Source organism: Aotus nancymaae, unplaced genomic scaffold (assembly GCF_030222135.1).
Source record: "Aotus nancymaae isolate 86718 unplaced genomic scaffold, 86718_ANA_hifiasm-v0.15.2.pri h1tg000260l, whole genome shotgun sequence".
Taxonomy (NCBI): domain Eukaryota; kingdom Metazoa; phylum Chordata; class Mammalia; order Primates; family Aotidae; genus Aotus; species Aotus nancymaae.
The window spans coordinates 725961-744650 of record NW_026988675.1 but is presented as its reverse complement, the minus strand read 5'-3'; positions in this window follow the sequence as shown (position 1 = coordinate 744650).

Below are 18690 nucleotides of genomic sequence, written 5' to 3'. Positions count from 1 at the left end.
ATCAACAGTGATAAGTCATGTTGACAGTATACACCTTTAATATGCTATGAATAACACTTTACCTCTGTGGTCTTCCTCTCAAAAACCCATAGCCCTAGTCTAATCATGAGAAGAACATTGGACAAGCCCCATTTGTGGAACATTCTACAAAATACCTAACAAGTGCTCTTCAAAACTGTCAAGGTCATCAAAAACAATGAAAGCCTGAGAAACTGTCACAACCAAGAAGAGCCTAAGGCGACCTGACAACTAAATACCATGTGGGATCCTAGGGGTGGGATCCCAGAACAGAAAAAGGACATTAGGTAAAAATTAAGGTAGCCAAAATAAAATATCCACTTTAGTTAGTAGTAATTATCAATATGTATTACTTGTAAAAAATGAACCATACTAATGTAATATGTTAATAATAGGGTAAACTGGATGTGAGCTATACAGGAACTCTGTTCTATCTTTGCAATTTATTTTGGAAATCTAAAACTTGTTTTAAAATGTACTCTTAAAAATGTATTTTAAAAAGTGGTAATCGGCCAGGCGTGGTGGCTCACGCCTGTAATCCAAGCACTTTGGAGGCCAAGGCGGGCAGATCATCTGAGGTTGGGAGTTCAAGACTAGCCTGACCAACATGGTGAAACCCTGTCTTAAAAAGAAAAAAAAAAAAAGTGGTAATCACCCACACTCGTTCCCTTCCCTAAAAAGTAAGTGGACATGTTAAGGCAAAGTGCATGCTTGAGATGTACAGGTCAGATGTAAAACTGAGTGAGAGGAGATAGTGCAGGGCTGGGCCCCTTCTGGCCCAGCCAAGACTCTCACATGGGCTTCAGGAGGACAGATGCTTTTAGCTGTTTCTCCAGCAAAGACGTTTTCTCTGCGTTTCTCACTCCTTCCTGGTTATGCCATCCCTCATCCAACCACCAAACTCTTCTGAAAGTAGCCATGGTTCTCCTCTAACAGCTGCAGTGCCCAGGGCAGCAGCATGTTGGTCATACTGATGGCAAAGGTGCCCGGGGCACACTCACTAGCTTACTTTTTTTTTTTTAATAGACATGAAGTCTCACTGTTTTGCCCAGGCTGGACTTGAACTCCTGAGCCTAAGCAGTCCACCAGCTTTGGCCTCCCAAAGTGCTAGAACTACAAGTGAGAGCCACTGCACCTGACAAACTTACTTTCAAGTGTCAAAGAAAGGGGTACATATAGTCAGTGATAATGCAAATGGTGATGAGTTGTTGAATCTCAGCTGGAGCATATACTATACCAGGTTTCGCTGAACAACTTTTTCCCATATACATGAATGTTTTCAAAATAGAAAGTTAGTAAAAGAGACCTGGTGCAAACCTGGTAAATGTTAATGTGTGTTTAATCTTAGTGTGGGCTCCTATGTATGTCTACTCTGTGTGTTTGAATTAATTTTATAATTCATTATTGATTTTAAAGTACTTATAAGAATAAGTGTCATAAAAATATCTGAACATTATTTTTAAAAGAGAAAAATATTTGAAACTAGGCCGAGCACAGTGGCTCATGCCTGTAATCCCAGCACTTTAGGAGGCTGAGGCAGGCGGATCACCTGAGGTCAGGAGTTCAAGACCAGCCTGGCCAACATGGTAAAAACCCATCTCTACTAAAAATACAAAAATTAGCCAGGCATGGTGACACACACCTGTACTCCCAGCTACTCAGGAGGCTGAGGCGGCAGAATCGCTTGAATCCGGGAGGTGGCGGTTGCAGTGAGCCTAGATTGCGCCACCGCACTCCAGCCTGAGTGACAGAGTGAGACTCTGTCTCAAAAAAAAAAAAAAGAAGAGAAACTAAATTATGGTTTGATGAATAAAATACCTCAGTTAAAAATAAGAATAAAGAATAAAGGAGATCAAAGTTGGGGATGTCTGATATTACCCTCTGTAAATCAAGAGAGTTTCTGCATTTTATTACTAAATATTTTACAATTAAAATTTAATTTTTTTTGAGTTGGAGTCTTCCTCTATTGCCAGGCTGGAGTGCAGTGGCGCAATCTCAGCTTACTGCAGCCTCCACCCCCCGGGTTCAAGCGATTCTTCTGCTTCAGCCTCCTGAGTAGCTGGGACTACAGGTGCATGCCACCACACCCAGCTACTTTTTTGTATTTTTAGTAGAGATGGGGTTTCACCATGTTGGCCAAGATGGTCTCTATCTCTTGACCTCGCAATCCACCCACTTCAGCCTCCCAAAGTGCTGGGATTACAGCCATGAGCCACCGTGCCCAGCCTAAAATATTATACACTATAATAAAAAGATGTGGGGGAGCAGATGCTTGTAGACGCTGCTGGTGGAAGAGCAAGATTATACAAACCTTTTTTAAGGCAGTTTGGCAAAATCTAGCTTTATCAGTCAGGATCCTGGTAGGAAACAGATGGCCCTCCCAAGCTGGGTAGTTTGAAGGGAGTTTTTAAAAGGGACTATTTACAAAGATGGGGCAAGGTTTTGGAACTTGATAGAATGGGACCATGGGACTAGCAACAGCAGGGAGCTGTTCCAACCCCTGGGCCTGGAGGGCCTGGAAGAAAGTAGCTTCTATAATCAGGATGAATAGTTGCTGGTGGAGAAGCCTGCCTGACCTCTTAACTCCTTGCCCTCTGACTTCCTGCTGGTAGTGACTAATGGTCACATACATGCATTTTGAAGCCAGAAGTTAAGATGAACAAGCTAACCCTCTTCATCTGAATCAGCCTTCCAGGGAAGATAGTAGGTTGGAAAAAGGTGGAGGGTAGATCACAAAAGGCAAGAAAAAGAGAAAAAGAAATCCAGCAGTACACTATTGAAAATCAAAATGTACATAGGTATTGGCCAAGCAATTTCACTACTAGAAATTTACCATATAACTATATTCAAGTGACTGTTGGATTTATTTATATGAAGATATTCATTACAGCATTATTTATAATTGTGAGAAGCTAGAGTTAAATGCCCAACCATAGGTGGCTGAATAAATAAATTGTGATACGTAGTTTATATTCACTCAACATATATTTACTGAAAATCCATGGGTACAAATTTATGAAGTGAATATAACACATTGCAGAATGGAATATATGGCAGTAACAGGCCACAAGTAAGTCCAAAACCCAGCAGAGGAAAAACCCACATTCAGTCCTAAAGCTGGAGAATAATCTCCTTTGATTCCATGTTCCACATCCTGGGCACACTGGTTTGGGGCCTTAGGCAGCCAGGCCTCCATGGCCTTCTCTTGGTTTGGAGTCTCATGACTGCAGCTCTCCCAGGCTGGGGTTACACAAGGGTAGCTCTACAGTTCTGGGCTCTACTAGGTAACACCCTAATGGGAACTCTGTGTTACAGCTCCGACCATATGTTTCTGCTAAGCATTGCCTTAGGGACTCTCTGTGGTGGCTCCTCCCCTGCAATAAGTCTCTTCCTGGGCCTCAAGCTCTTTGATATATCTTTTGAAAACTAAGTGGAAGCTGCCATGACTCCACCACCCATGCACCCATGCCTGCAGAGTTAGCACCATGTAGACATTGCCAGGGCTTACTGCTTGTGCCCTCCAAAACAGCAGCCCAAACCAACCTGGGCCCATTTGAGCTGTGGCTGGGGCAGCTGAGGAATGCTGCACTGGAATGCAGCGAGCAGAGTCCCAAGGCAGCTCTGGGAAGTGAGCCTGTGAAGGATATCCCAGCCTGTCCTCCAGAATCATTCTGCATTCCTAGAGCTCTGGACCTGTGATGGGAGGGGCAGCCTCAAAAATCTCTGAAATGGCTTTGAGGTTATTGTCCCATTGCCTTGGTGAATAGCATCTGGCTCCCTTCTATTAATGCTAATCTCTTCAGCAAGCAGTCTCTGGTCCACACCCTGAGTTCACTCTCCTAAATGTGCCTTTTTATACTTTACGTGGCCAAGCTATAAATTTTCCAAATCTTTCACTCCGCTTCTTTTTAAATTATAAATTCTGTCTTTAAGTGGTTCCTTTGCTCTCGTAGCTCACTGTTTGTGGTTAAAAATAGTCATGCAGCAGCCTGAATGCTTTACTGCTTAAGTATTTCTTCCACCAGATATCCTAGTTTGTCACTCAAATTCCACTTTCCATAAAGCTCTCAGGCATGGACACAGTTCCACCATTGCTGCTTTGTAACAAAGATGCCCTTTAGTCAAGTTTCCAATACCTTGTTTCTCATTTCTTATTTACTGTCTATATCTCTACCAACATTAAATGTAATATATTTACATTATATATTATATATTAACCAACATTATATATATATATTATATACGTAAACCAACATTAAATATAATATATTAACATTAAATATAATGTTGGTAGAGATATAGACAGTAAAGGCCATTTACTGTCCACATCAGAGACTGGACTGTGTCCAGATCTTTATCAACAGTCATGACAACTGAAGTAATCTTTAAGAAGATTCAGACTTTCCCTGTATCTCTTCTCTTCTGAGACTTCACCCTTTAAGCTCCATTTATAGCAGTACTGGCTCTTTCTAGCATGCTCCTCAATGTTCTTCCAATCTCTACCCATTATCCAATTCCAAAGCTACTTTTACATTTTTAGATATTTGTAATAGCAACAGACCCACTTCTCAGAGACAATTTTCTATCTTAGTTTGTTTTCTGCTGCCATAACAATACCACAGACCAGATAATCTATAAATAACAGAACTTTATTTAGCTCATGGTTCTGGAGGCTGGAAAGTTCAGGAACTTGATGCCAGCATCTGTTGAAGGCCTTCTTGTTTAGTCATCCCTTGGCAGAAAGCAAAAGGCAGAAAGGCAAGTGAGTGCACAAGATAGAGAGAGCCACCAGGGGCCAACATCACTTTATAACAACCCACTTTTATGGTAACTAATTCGCTCTAGTAATAACAACATTAATTCATTCATGAGGGCTCTACCCTCATGATCCAATCACCTTTTATTAGGCCCTACCTCCCAACATTGTTGCATCGGGGATTATGTTTCCAGCACATGAATTTGGGGGACGCATTTCAACCATAGCAAGCATGTTAACTAGAGAGAAGACATTGAAAAAAATGAAGTCAGTTATATAGTAGTGAAAATATGATGTATGAGATGAAAAATACACCAGATGAAATGTACAACAGATTCTAAATAAACAGATACAGCTGGGAGTGGTGGCTCACACCTATAATCCCAGCACTTAGGAAGGCCAAGGTGGGCAGATCATTTGAGGTCAGGAGTTCAAGACCAGCCTGACCAACATGGTGAAACTCTGTCTCTACTAAAAATACAACAATTAGCCAGGCACTTGAACCTGGGAGGCAGAGGTTGCAGTGAGCCGAGATCACGCCATTGCATTCCAGCCTGGGCAACAAAAGCAAAACTCCATATAAAAAAAAAGAGAAAGAGAGAAATAGATAAAATATTATTGAACTTGAAAAAATAGCAACAGAAACCACCTAAATCGAAAAAGAGATTAAAAAGATGAAAAAAAATAGAGCATTAGTGAGTTATGGGACTTTATCTGGTCTAATAGACATGTAGTTGAGTTCCTAAAGGCTGGAGTGGGGGACAAAAAAATATTTGACGAAACAATGGCTGAACACTTTCCAAATTTATTAAAACTAAAACCCATGAGCCAAGAATCTCAGTGAACACCCAATAATAAAAAACATAAACTACATCAAGGAACGTAAGAGTCAAATTGTTTAAAAGCAATGATAAAGAGAAATCTTAAAAGTAGCCAGAGAAAAAAGATAAATTATGTACAAAGGATTATTTGAGAATAACAACAGACCTCTCAAACCAATGTGAGTCAAAAGATAATGTAGAAACATCTGTAAAATGTTGAAAGAAAATGTCAATCTAGAATTCTGCCCTGAGCAAAAACATATTACCAATGAATGAAAAATAGACTTTATAAAAAAGTTGAAATAAGATATCACTAGTAGATCTGAACCACACACAAAAAAGGTTAAATGTAGTCCTTCAGGGAGAAGGAAAATGACATCAGATGAAAATTCTGATCTACACAAAGAAATAAAGAGCACTGAAATTTTTTTAAGTGAGTAAATATAAAATACTATTTTTATTAATTTAAAAATCTCTTTAAAATATATTTTACTGCTTAAAGCAAAAGAAATAATAACATGGCATCCTAAGGTTTTTTTTTTTTTTAGAGAGAGAATAGGAAGGAGGAAAAAGGAAGAGAAAGACAGAGAGAGAATGGGGAGGAGGGAAAAGGAAAAGAAAGAGGGAGAGAGAATGGGAGTATTGCTTTCTTGCCCAGGCTAGAATGCAATTTAGTAATGGGTATTGAAAACCTCTTGTATACTGATAATTATACTTAATGATGTAGTCAGGAAGGAATAAGGGAAGAAGATAACAAACAAACAGCCAACCAATATTTCATTTAAACCTATGAAATGCTATGCGATTACTGAGGAGTGATTTACTTCCAATTATATAGTCACCTTTGGAATAGGTGTGAGGTGGTAATGTATGTTTTATGTATTTGAAGTGGAGAGTTCTATAAATGTTTATTAAGTTTACTTGTTCCGGGTCTGAGTTCAAGTTCTGAATATCCTTGTTAATTTTCTATCTCGTTGATCTATAGAATCGTTAGGTCTTCTTGTTACATTGATCCTTTTGCCATTATGTAATGTCATTCCTCGCCTCTTTTGATCTTTGTTGCTTTAAAGTCTAGTTTATCAGAGGCGAGAATTGCATCTCCTGCTTTTTGTTTATTAGTTTATTTTTACTCTCTGTTTGATTGGTAAATCTTCCTCCTTCTCTCTGAGTCTTTGTGTATTGTTGCATGTAAGATGGGCCCGGATGCAGCATACCAATGGGTTTTGGCTTTTTATCCAATTAAAATATATATAGGTTTAATACCGGCGTTTGATGCTAGCTGGCTGTTTTGCCCATTAGTTGATGTAAATTTTTTATTGTGTTAAAGTTCTTTGCTTTTTGATATATTTTTGGAAAGGCTGATATTGGTTGTTCCTTTATATGTATAGTGCTTCTTTCAGAAGCTCTTGTAAAGCAGGCCTGGTGGTGGTGAACTCTCTAAGTACTTGTTTGTTCGCAAAAGATTTAATTTTTCCTTCGCTCATAAAGTTTAGTTTGGCTGGATAGGAAATTCTGGGTTGAAAGTTCTTTTCTTTAAGGATGTTAAATATTGGTCCCCACTCTTTTCTGGCTTGTAGGGTTTCTGCTGAGAGATCTGCTGTAAGTCTGATAGGTTTCCCTTTATGGGTAACCTGACCTTTCTCTCTGGCTGCCCTTAGTATTTTCTCCTTCATTTCAACCCTAATAAATCTGGCGATTATGTGCCTTGGGGTTGGTCTTCTTGAAGAATATCTTTGTGGTGTTCTCTGTATTACCTGGAGTTGAATATTACCCTGCCTTGCCAGGTTGGGAAAATTTTCCTGAATGATATCCTGAAGAGTATTTTCCAACTTGGATTCATTCTCTTCATCACATTCAGGTACATCTATCAAACATAAATTAGGTCTTTTCACATAGTCCCATATTTCCTGGAGACTTTGCTCATTCCTTTTCATCCTTTTTTCTGCATTCTTGTCTTCTCGTTTCATTTCACTGAGCTGGTCCTCGACTTCTGATATCCTTCCTTCTGCTTGATCAATTCGACTGTTTAAACTTGTGCATGCTTCGCGAAGTTCTCGTGTTGTGTTTTTCAGCTCCATCAATTCACTTATATTCTTCTCTAAATTGTCCATTCTCGTTAACAGTTCGTCAAACCTTCTTTCAAGGTTCTTAGTTTCTTTGCATTGGGTTAGAACAAGTTCTTTTAATTCACAGAAGTTTCTTATCACCCACGTTTTGAAACCTGCTGCTGTTATTGGAACACACGTGTAATCTATTAAGCCTTGTTCCGTTACTGATGAGGAATTGCAATCCCCTGTAGAGGGAGAGGCATTCTGATTTTGAGTATTCTCTACCTTTTTACGCTGGTTTCTTCCCTTCATTATATATTTGTCCGCCTGTCGCCTTTATAATTACCGGCTTTCTAACTGGGTCTCTGACGACCAACTTGTTGATTCTCTGCGCCGAGATCTGAGCAATCCACTGAGCCGGCCAAAACAGTGGTGTTAAGATTGATGGTGCTTTTCTGCCCGGGAATCTCTGGACTCTGCACCAAGAACTGGCGTGCTAAGGCACCAGCAAAACCACCACGCCGGCCACAAGAGTCGCCCTGGCGACCCGTGGGGCTCCTCCACTTGGAATCTACTGGTCTGTGAGCAACTAATATTCGTCTGAAAGTGTGGCGTCCTCTCGTTCTTTGCGCTTTCACTGGGAGGTATGTGCCCGAGCTGCTAATCATCAGCCATCTTGGATCTCTCTCTGTTTTTTTTTAAGATGGGGTTTCACCATGATGGCCAGGCTGGTTTTGAACGCCTGGCCTCATGTGATCCACCCACCTTGGCCTCCCAAAGTGCTAGGATTACAGGCATGAGCCACCACACCCAGCCGCATTCTAAGGTTTATAATGTGTGGAAGTAAAGTGTATTACAACCATAGTACAAAGGCCAAGAGCGACGAAGTGAAAGGATACGTTGTAAGATTTTTTTTTTTTTTTTTTTTGAGACGGAGTTTCGCTCTTGTTACCCAGGCTGGAGTGCAATGGCGTGATCTCGGCTCACCGCAACCTCCGCCTCCTGGGTTCAGGCAATTCTTCTGCCTCAGCCTCCTGAGTAGCTGGGATTACAGGCACGTGCCACCGTGCCCAGCTAATTTTTTGTATTTTTAGTAGAGACGGGGTTTCACCATGTTGACCAGGATGGTCTAGATCTCTTAACCTCGTGATCCACCCGCCTCGGCCTCCCAAAGTGCTGGGATTACAGGCGTGAGCCACCACGCCTGGCTACGTTGTAAGATTTTTATACTACACGTGAAGTTATATAATTTATTTGAAGGTAGACTGTGGAAAGCTAGCGATTATCTATAAACTGTACAGAATGCCCTAAAAGTAAAAATTTAAACGACAGCATGGTCACACAAGCAACAAGGGAGATAAAGTAGAATCACACAAACCACTCAATAAATTCAAAAGCAGGCAGAAAAAGCAGAACGATAACCCATTTACAGATTTAAAGCCATTGATAATCATACCCTACTCAGCAAAGTTCTGTTGGGGTGAAAAGGAAAAGGCACTCTGACCCTCCACATCACAAACTGGACTGTGGAGATGGTGGCTCAGAAGACAAACAAGGGCCTGGAGCACCTTGCCAAAGCAGAGAAATACCTGAAAACTTGTTTTTAATGGAAGCCAGATTATGACAGTGCTGCTTCTGAATATGGAAAATATATTTAAAATAACAATAACATTAAATGTAAATAAAATTTTCAATTAGAAGAGATTGTCTGATTGACTAAAAAAGTAAGACACAAGTATATGTTGCTTACATGAAACCCACTTTAAATGTAAAGTGAAAAACATTAAAACTAGTCTGGGCACAGTAGTTCACACCTGTAATCCCAGCACTTTGGGAGGCCAAGGCAAGAGGATCTCTTGAGGCCAGGAGTTCAAGACCACCCTGGTCAAAATAGCATGACCCTATCTTCAAGAAAAAAAAAAAACTAAACTAAAAGTGTGGCAAAAGATACACTATGTTTAAACCAATCAAAATAAAATGTTAACTATAAGTGACAGAATATATATTTTGAAAGGCTAAAAAGATTGTATACACACACATACAGTGATTATCTCTGGGTTACAGATATAAGTAACTTTGTTTTTTGTTTTCTTAACTGTACTATTCTTTGTCTTCCAATTATTCTATCATAAGTTTATGGGGATTTGAGGAGTGTTTGTTTTTAAATAGAGATGAGGTCTCACAATGTTGCTCTCAAACTCCGGGATAAAGTGATCCTCCCACTTTGGCCTCCCAAAGTATCAGGATTACAGGTATGAACCACTGTGCCCAGCCTGTTGTGTTTATTATCAGAAAAATAAATGGTTTTAAAACAGAAGAATGTTTTCTGAGAATACACTAAGCTGTCACTGCTATGTCATAATTGCTCTTCAGAGTAATGAAGGCAAAACATCCCTCTCTTTATTTCATTTATTTAATGAATATTTATTGTGTGCCTATGTGCCAGGTGCTAGGTGCTAGAAACACAATGGTAAGCAAAAAGATAGAGTCATTGCCTCCTACAGCTTACAGTTTAGAGGGGAATCAGACATGGGGAAGCCATGTAACCCCACCAGTGAATTTTCATTTTCAAAATGTGATGGGGACTAGGAAGGAGAAGGATATGGTATAGTGGGAGCATATAACAGGGACCTGACCAAGATGTACACATAATGGTCACCTTGGCAGTTACTTTTCCAGCCACTTCCATAATTCCAGATATTTCTTCATCAAGAGGTTCCATCAACTCAATGGTTCCATATTTTCCTTCCTCATCTGAAAGAATAAACATTTTTCTGGTGGGTTGAATCTTTTCCAGCTTCCCTATGAAGCAGACAGGCTTGTCGATGAACTGAGTTAGCTGCCGGTGTTGACGTGCGACCTGGGCACCTCCACCATGTCCACCATGATTATATGGTCCAAGACTGCGGTGGGTGGGAAACCCACAGACGACTGAACTAAAAGACGTTTTTAAGAGTAGTTATAGGTTCACAGCAAAATTGAGAGGAAGGTACAGCGATATCCCATATACCCACGCCTGCCTCCACACATGCGTAGCCTCTCTCATTCTCAACATTCCCCACCAGAATGTACAAAATGGTACATTTGTTACAATGTCACCCAGAATCCTTAGTTTACATTAGGGCTCACTCTAGTGTTGTACATTCTATGGGTATGGACAATTGTATAATGACATGCATCCATGATTATAATATCATATAGAGTAGTTTCCCTGCCCTAAAAATCTTTTATGATGTGCCTATTCAACTCCCCAAACCCCAACCCCTAGCAACCACTGATCATTTTATTGTCTTTATAGCTTTGCCTTTTACAGAATGTCACATAGTTGGAATCAGACAGATAATAGACTTTTTAGATTAGCTTTTTTCACTTTGTAGTATATGTCTGGAGTTCCTCCATGTCTTTTCATAGCTTAGCTTGATAGCTCATTTCTTTCTAATGCTGAATAATATTCCATTGTGTAGATTAACCAATTCACCTACTGAAGGACATCTTGGTTGCTTCCAAGTTTTGACAATCATGAATAGAGCTGCCATAAACATCCATGTGCTGGTTTTTGTGTAGATATAAATTTTCAACTTCATTGGGTACATACCAAGAAATGTGATGGCTGAATCATGTGGTAAGATATGTTTAGTTTTAGAAGAAGCTGCAGAACTGTCTTCCAAAGTGGCTGTACCTATCAGTAATGAAGGAGAGTTGCTGCTTCTCCACATCCCTACGGCATTTGGTGTTGTCAATTGTGGTGTTCACGTCAAGGCCACCACCTGAAATGTTGATCACCACCTGCGGGGGTCTGTCCTGCAAACCCTGACTCCATAGCGGATGAATAAAATACACTCTCACACCAGAATACAGTGATTGAGTGGGCCAGGGAGGTCGTCAGCTGCTCTCAGAAGACAATTGCAGCTACCCGACCCCTTACTAGCTATTCTTCCTTGCATTTATTCAGTATAGATTTAATGACAAAGGCTCTAAGTCAACACGTTTGTGGATAATTATCATGGTTAAACGAGTGGTTTTACAAATGATAAAAGCTTTTGGTTCCAAGGCCTAGAGCAAACACCACTAATGGGTATCCCCCTTCACCTCTGCCTGACAGGATCATCCAGCACAGAGTTTACATGAGTAAACAAGTAGTTAAATAGAGAATAAAGTTAAAGGAATGTGGGATAAACAGACTTAACTGGTGAAGCTCCTATTTTGCCTAATCTTCACCCTATGACCTAATGCTCTAACGTAAGGACTGGCTGCCTTCAGCCTGTGCCATTGAAACCTTTTGGCCTTCCAAAAGGTTGAGACTATAATCTTACAACTTTCCCTAATATTTCTGTTAATATTTTGCCCACCACCCTGAGTGAATCTCAACATTTCCCCCTTTTCTGTTATTAATATCAGGCTCTATAGTGTGATTGCCACTGATGCATTCAGGCGAGGCGGTCATTGCTCTTATTCGGGCTTTGCATCCTAGAATGAACAAATAACATAAGACTGTTATGAGAACAATTAGCAGCATTCTTTTGCAGTCGAAGAGTGACTCCCAGGAATGGGGTCTAACCAGGGGAGATGATCTTGCACACCTTTCCATATGGCTGTTTGTTGGGTGTGTAGATCCACAATGTGAAGGGATTCTAAAATTTTAGTTACGTCTGCAGTTAAATTGTCTTGAAAAATTCTCTAGACGTGTTGTTTCATCTCATCCCAGCTATGTACTGACTCAGTAAGAGATGTTACAGCAATGCTGGCAGTTGCCAGGCTGACTCTGACTGAGACTATGAAGGCTATAAGTGTAACTGTGAATCTTTTGTGTCTGACCTGTAGTGTTAACTTGACATCTCAGCTTACTGTATGCCATTAATGAGGAACTTTACTGGGGGTAAGTTAATTTCTTTTTAGCTAAACAGTCACGTTGTTAGAAGCTGTGAAGAGGGTGTTAGTTTAAGTTACAGGGCAGAAAAATGTGGATTCAGGGCCGGGCGCGGTGGCTCAAGCCTGTAATCCCAGCACTTTGGGAGGCTGAGGCGGGTGGATCACGAGGTCAAGAGATCGAGACCATCCTGGTCAACATGGTGAAACCCCGTCTCTACTAATACAAAAAAATTAGCTGGGCATGGTGGCGCGTGCCTGTAATCCCAGCTACTCAGGAGGCTGAGGCAGGAGAATTGCCTGAACCCAGGAGGCGGAGGTTGCGGTGAGCTGAGATCGCGCCATTGCACTCCAGCCTGGGTATCAAGAGCGAAACTCCGTCTCAAAAAAAAAAAATGTGGATTCAGAAGATGTGCTCAATAGAGTATAGCAGGTACAGGTTGCAGGCAAAGTGAGAGAATTAAAAAGAAACAAATCCTAAGCAGGATTCGCTTAGCCTTCTGAGTTGTCTTCTTCAGCATTCCTCAGGTGATATCCAGGGCTTGTGTCATCCTGCAGGGTCTTTCCTAGGCTGGCTCGAGTTTTTTCTTCTTTCCATCTTTTAATGAGGACAGTCTCTTGGCAGGTGCTGGTGTACTGGAAATTCTAGAAGTGATGCATGTGCTAAGAGATCTTTTATAATCTCTATAAAAGAGCAGGTTAGTGCTTTTTAAAAAAACCTGTTGTACTTTATCTTAATGTCTAGTTTACAGAAAAACTAGATGATACTTCTTTAACTTTTAACCAATATGTTTACACACAGAATTTCTTTTATAGTTAATGTTTTAAAACTTGCTTAGACCTTCAAAACAAAATTTATACAACCTATTTGCATAAATTCTTTTCTATAACATTTTTCACGGCTTTCACTGACAAACTTAGACATGCCTTAACTTTCTTTGTTTTATAACCTTCTTTACTAAAGGTACATTGTTATATCTTTAACTTTCTTAATATTTCTTTCTCTACTTCCTACTTTATCTTCTTTGTCTTGCTTTCCGTGCTTCTCTTTCTCTCTTTGCCTCCTGTCTCTCTCCCTGACTTTTTTCACACTATCTCTTTCGTTAATCTCACTTTCTGTATCTCTCGTTGATCTCTGTCTCTTCTAGTCTTTTTTCTTACTTATTATTTCTATTTTTCTCTCTAATCTTTCTGTTTCTGTCTGTCTTGGTCAAGCAATGATGTCATCACTTGTAAGTCTGCTCGTTCATTGCCATAAGCTAATGGGCCAGGCACTGAGCTGTGGGCTGGGGATTAGACTTAATTAAAGCTGTTTCAAGACTTTGTAGTAGATAAACTGAGTAAGCGGTCACTTACTATATTTATGGGCTGAGTGGAAAAAGTTTTTAAGGCCAGTATCACAGCTTTAATCTCAGCTCTCTGACTGCTAGTAAACTTAGACTGGATGATTGAATTATGTGGTTTCTACCAGACTGCAGCTTTTCCTTGTTTACCCGATCTATCAATAAATAGTGTTAAAGCATTAGGTATGGAGAAGTGCTATATTGCTTTGAACTGCTCTTTACTGAAAGGAATCTTGATGATGTTAGGATAGTAACCTAGCAACTAACTGTAAATTCATTAAGATGGCAAGCTGAAATTAGTAGCATGAAACTTAAAAGGAAACTGAAAATATCTCTAGAAGCAGAGACTTAAATAATATACCTTAACCATGTGCTTAAAGTCACATACAGAATAGCTTAAATCTTGCATTTGAGTTTTCAGGCTGGCCAAATTTATGAACCTTAACTTGCAAACAGTTCTGAAAACAGTGACTTACTAGCAGGGCAAAGACTATCTTTTTTTTTTTTTTTTTTTTTTTTGAGTCGGAGTTTGGCTCTTGTTACCCAGGCTGGAGTGCAATGGCGCGATCTCGGCTCACCGCAACCTCTGCCTCCCGGGTTCAAACAATTCTCCTGCCTCAGCCTCCCAAGTAGCTGGGATTACAGGCACACGCCACCATGCCCAGCTGATTTTTTTTGTATTTTTAGTAGAGACGGGGTTTCACCGTGTTGACCAGGATGGTCTCGATCTCTTGACCTCGTGATCCACCCGCCTCGGCCTCCCAAAGTGCTGGGATTATAGGCGTGAGCCACCGCGCCCGGCCAAGACTATCTTTAATCGGTGAGGCAAGACAGTCGTTTATGCGTATGTTTCTACTACACTTGCATACAAATTTCTTTCGATTTCTGAGAATGGGCACAACATTTTTACGTCTTAATTCAACAAATATTATTTAATTTGGTTTAAACTTATCTTTTAAAGGGTAATGTGTGATTTTACATGCTTTTTTTTAAATTGCTTTTTAACTGATTTGTGGGCCTTCTGTAATTTCTCCCCTTTCAGAGGTTACTGTTTCACTTAAGTTGGATTTTAAAAGAGCCTCGTTGATGGTAAGAGAGAAATAACAATGGCCGTTATCAGAATTTTAAACTTAACTTGAATTTTAGCAGAGAATTACAATTTGGGATGTTGCTCGTATACAAAGAACACAGGAAATTTCACTGTGGGACATCAGCGGAGCCAGAGTCAGTGGTGCGGTCCAGGATGGCAGCCGCTCCCGATGCTTCCTCCCGCCACCACCCCCGACTGGGCAGAGCTGTCGGCTGGATCGCCTCCAGCTTTTTCTGCTGCTGAGCTTCCCCCGACCCCCACCCCCACCGTCGCCCACGCCCACTTTTTTTTTTCCTTTTCTTTTGCCAGCTTGGCTGCAGGGACACTCCTTGCTTGCCCTGCTCCCTCCTCCTGCCCTCTGGCTGCGACTGGGAGGACCTTCCTGCCCGCGACCTCCTGCCCCTACTTAGCTGCTGTCTCTGGTATGCCGGGCTTGGCCCCCCGCTGGGCAGATTGAATTCCTGGGAGCATTTGCTGGCACCAGGTTTGCGAGCTCTTTTGATACTGCTCGCTTCCGGGGCGCAGGCAATAGCTGCCGGCTTGGGTAGAGCTTTCCTCCTGGAGCCTCTAATTCCTTTTCTCTTACCGTTTTATAAACATACATCTGATTGCCTTACTGATCATCCATTACTGGGCAGACTAAGAGTTCTTCCTCTAATGCTGCTTGCTTAAGACAAGGACCTATAGCTGTAGCGTCTTCTTTGTCTTTTTTCCTATTCATTGGAGGAAACGGCTCAGGGAGAATTTCTGTCTCTTCTGTGACACTTTTACTCGTTAATGGTGGTGCTGAGAGAGAAACAGGCTGTAAGGTAGATGAGGGTTCCCCCTCCTCCCCCTTTTTAGATAATGTTAGAGATGTTACTGGGACCTGTTGCCTTTGTGCATGACTTTTCCCCACTTGTTCCCAGAGCTTTACATCCCGGCAGAGAGCACACTGGGCCCAGTGGCTCATGCCTGTAATCCTAGCACTTTGGGAGGCCGAGGCAGGCAGATCACCTGAGATCAGGAGTTCAAGACCAGCCTGGTCAACATGGCAAAACCTCGTCTCTACAAAAAATACAAAAACTAGCTGGGCGTGGTGGTGGGCACCTGTAGTCCCAGCTACTTGGGAGAGTGAGGCAGGAGAATCACTTGAACCAGGAAGGCAGAGGTTGCAGTGAGCCAAGATGGCACCAATGCACTCCAGCCTGGGCAACAGAATGAGACTTCAACTCAAAAAATAAATAAATAGAAGGAAAAAAGAAACTAAAGCCCAGATAAGTCAAATATATTACCCAAAGGGGCCCAGCAGAAGCGTGACAAACCAGCTTGGAAACTCCGCCTCACTGTGAGGAGTGAGATTATCTGCCCTCCCATTTCCTCTGAATTGCCCTCTCTAGATGGCTCTGAACCTTTCCTCAGCCCTCCCTCTCCCACATCCAGCCACTCTGCTCATGGAGAAAGGCACATCAGAGCTCAGTTCTGGTATCTCAGCCCCATACTGGACCTATGTAGTTCCTATTCTGTGTGGGATGCTCTCCTCCTCTCCCTCAGATCTAATGTGGAAACCTCCCCACACCACGTGGATCCTGACACCCCACACGGGCTGCCTGGCCCCACCTTATCCCACGGCCTGTAGACCCAATTATGAGGGAAGGGAAGAGGAAGAACTCTCACTGTGCTTTTACTCAGCCTTGCTCTCGTGATTGACAAAGTTGAGGAATTGTATTGGCCATATGCTTGTTCAAGTAGCCAGCCTAGCTTTTCTTGTGGTGTCTTTTTCTTATTGAGTTGTAGGAGGGATTTTTTTGGTTTTTTTTTTTGGTTTTGGTTTTGTTTTGTTTAGAGACAGAGTCTCGCTCTGTCACCCAGGCTGGAGTGCAGTGGCGTGATCTCAGTTCACTGCAACCTCCGCCTCCCGGGTTCAAGCAATTCTCCTGCCTCAGCCTCCCGAGTCGCTGGTACTTCAGGTACACGCTGCCAAGCCTGGCTAATGTTTTTTGTATTTTAGTAGAGATGAGGTTTCACCGTGTTGCCCAGGCTGGTCTCAAACTCCTGAGCTCAGTCAATCCATCCACCTCGGCCTCCCAAAGTGCTAGAATTACAGACGTGAGCCACCGTACCCGGCAGAGTTTTTTTTAACACATTCTAAATATAAGCCCTTTTTCAAATATGAATGTATCTCAGATATGTACAAATAATTTTTTCCTCTCTATGGTTTGAATTTTCTCTCTGCTAAGGATGTCTTTTCAATGCAGTACAATTTATCAATCTTTTTCTCTATAAGTAAAGCTTTTGTTTCTTGATTAAGAAAAGTGCTTCCTATTTCAGTCTTGGAGATACTCTCTTATGTTATCTTCTAGAACTCTATCATTTTATGTTTCACATTTAGATAGACAATCTATCAGGAACTGATTTTTGCATATCTTAAGAAAGAGAGTCAGGCAGGGTGCAGTGGCTCACACCTATAATCCTAGCACTTTGGGAGGCCAAGGCAGGCGGATCACGAGGTCAAGAGATCAAGACCATCCTGGCCAACATAATGAAACCCCGTCTCTACTAAAATATAAAATTAGCTGGACGTGGTGGTGCACATCTGTAGTCCCAGCTACTCGGGAGGCTGAGGCAGGAGAATTGCTTGAACCCCAAAGATGGAGGTTGCAGTGAGCCAAGATCCTACCACTGCACTCCAGCCTGGTATCTGGTGACAGAGCGAGACTCTGTCTCAAAAAAAAAGAAAAGAAAAAGAGTCATGATTCATTTCTTTGTGGATACCCAACTAGGTCAGCATCATACACTGAAAAACCTCCTTTACCCAATGTTCTGCATGCCTCCTTCATCATAAATCATGTGTCCTTGTGGATATCATCTGTTTCTGGACTTTCTGTTCTTTCCATTTTTGTTTGTTTTTCCTTGTGCCAAAATCCCAGTCTTTATTTCTGTACATTTGTACTATTTTGATTTCTGGTAGTGTAAGTTCTCTTTGTTTTTCTTCAAGATTGCCTTGGTGAATTTTCATCTTTTGTGGTTCCATATGAATTTTTGAATCAGCTTATCAGTTTTTGTAAAAAATTTTCTGGGGTTATGATTGAAATTACAGTGAATCTAGAAATTAATTTGAAGAGAATTGACATCTCTGTAGTATAGAGACCTCAATTCGTGGTTTATTCATCCATTTATTTTTACAGTTAATTTCACTCAATATTATGCAAATTAAACTACAAATGTGTTGTTTTTCATAGTTTTCTTGACCACCTTTTGTTAGATTAATTCAATAGTTTATATATGGATTATTTTGGATTTTTTTTGGGGGGTAGAGATGGGGTCTTGCTATGCCTTTTTTGTATACTTTTATGAGATCTGTGATGTCAATTTTATTTATTTCTAATCTTTATAACCTTAATTTCTTTTCCTTGCCTTATTACAATGGCTAAGACCTCCAATACAATGTTGTGTAAAGGTGGGCAACTTTGTCTCATTCCCAATCTCAGGGATTAAGGGGTTTCAATATTTGACTATTAAGTATAAAATTTGTTCAACTGTATAAGTTTTTTTATGTGTGTGCATGTGTGTGTGTGTGTATACAGATATATATAATAACGTTATACAGTTGAACAAATACTACAGATAGGACCGGGCATGGTGCCTCATACCCTGTAATTCCAGCTACTTGGGAGGCTGAAGTAGGAGCATCCCTAGAGGCCAAGTGTTCAAGACCAGCCTGGGCAACAAAGTGAGACCCCTATCTCTTTAAACAAACAGACAAAAA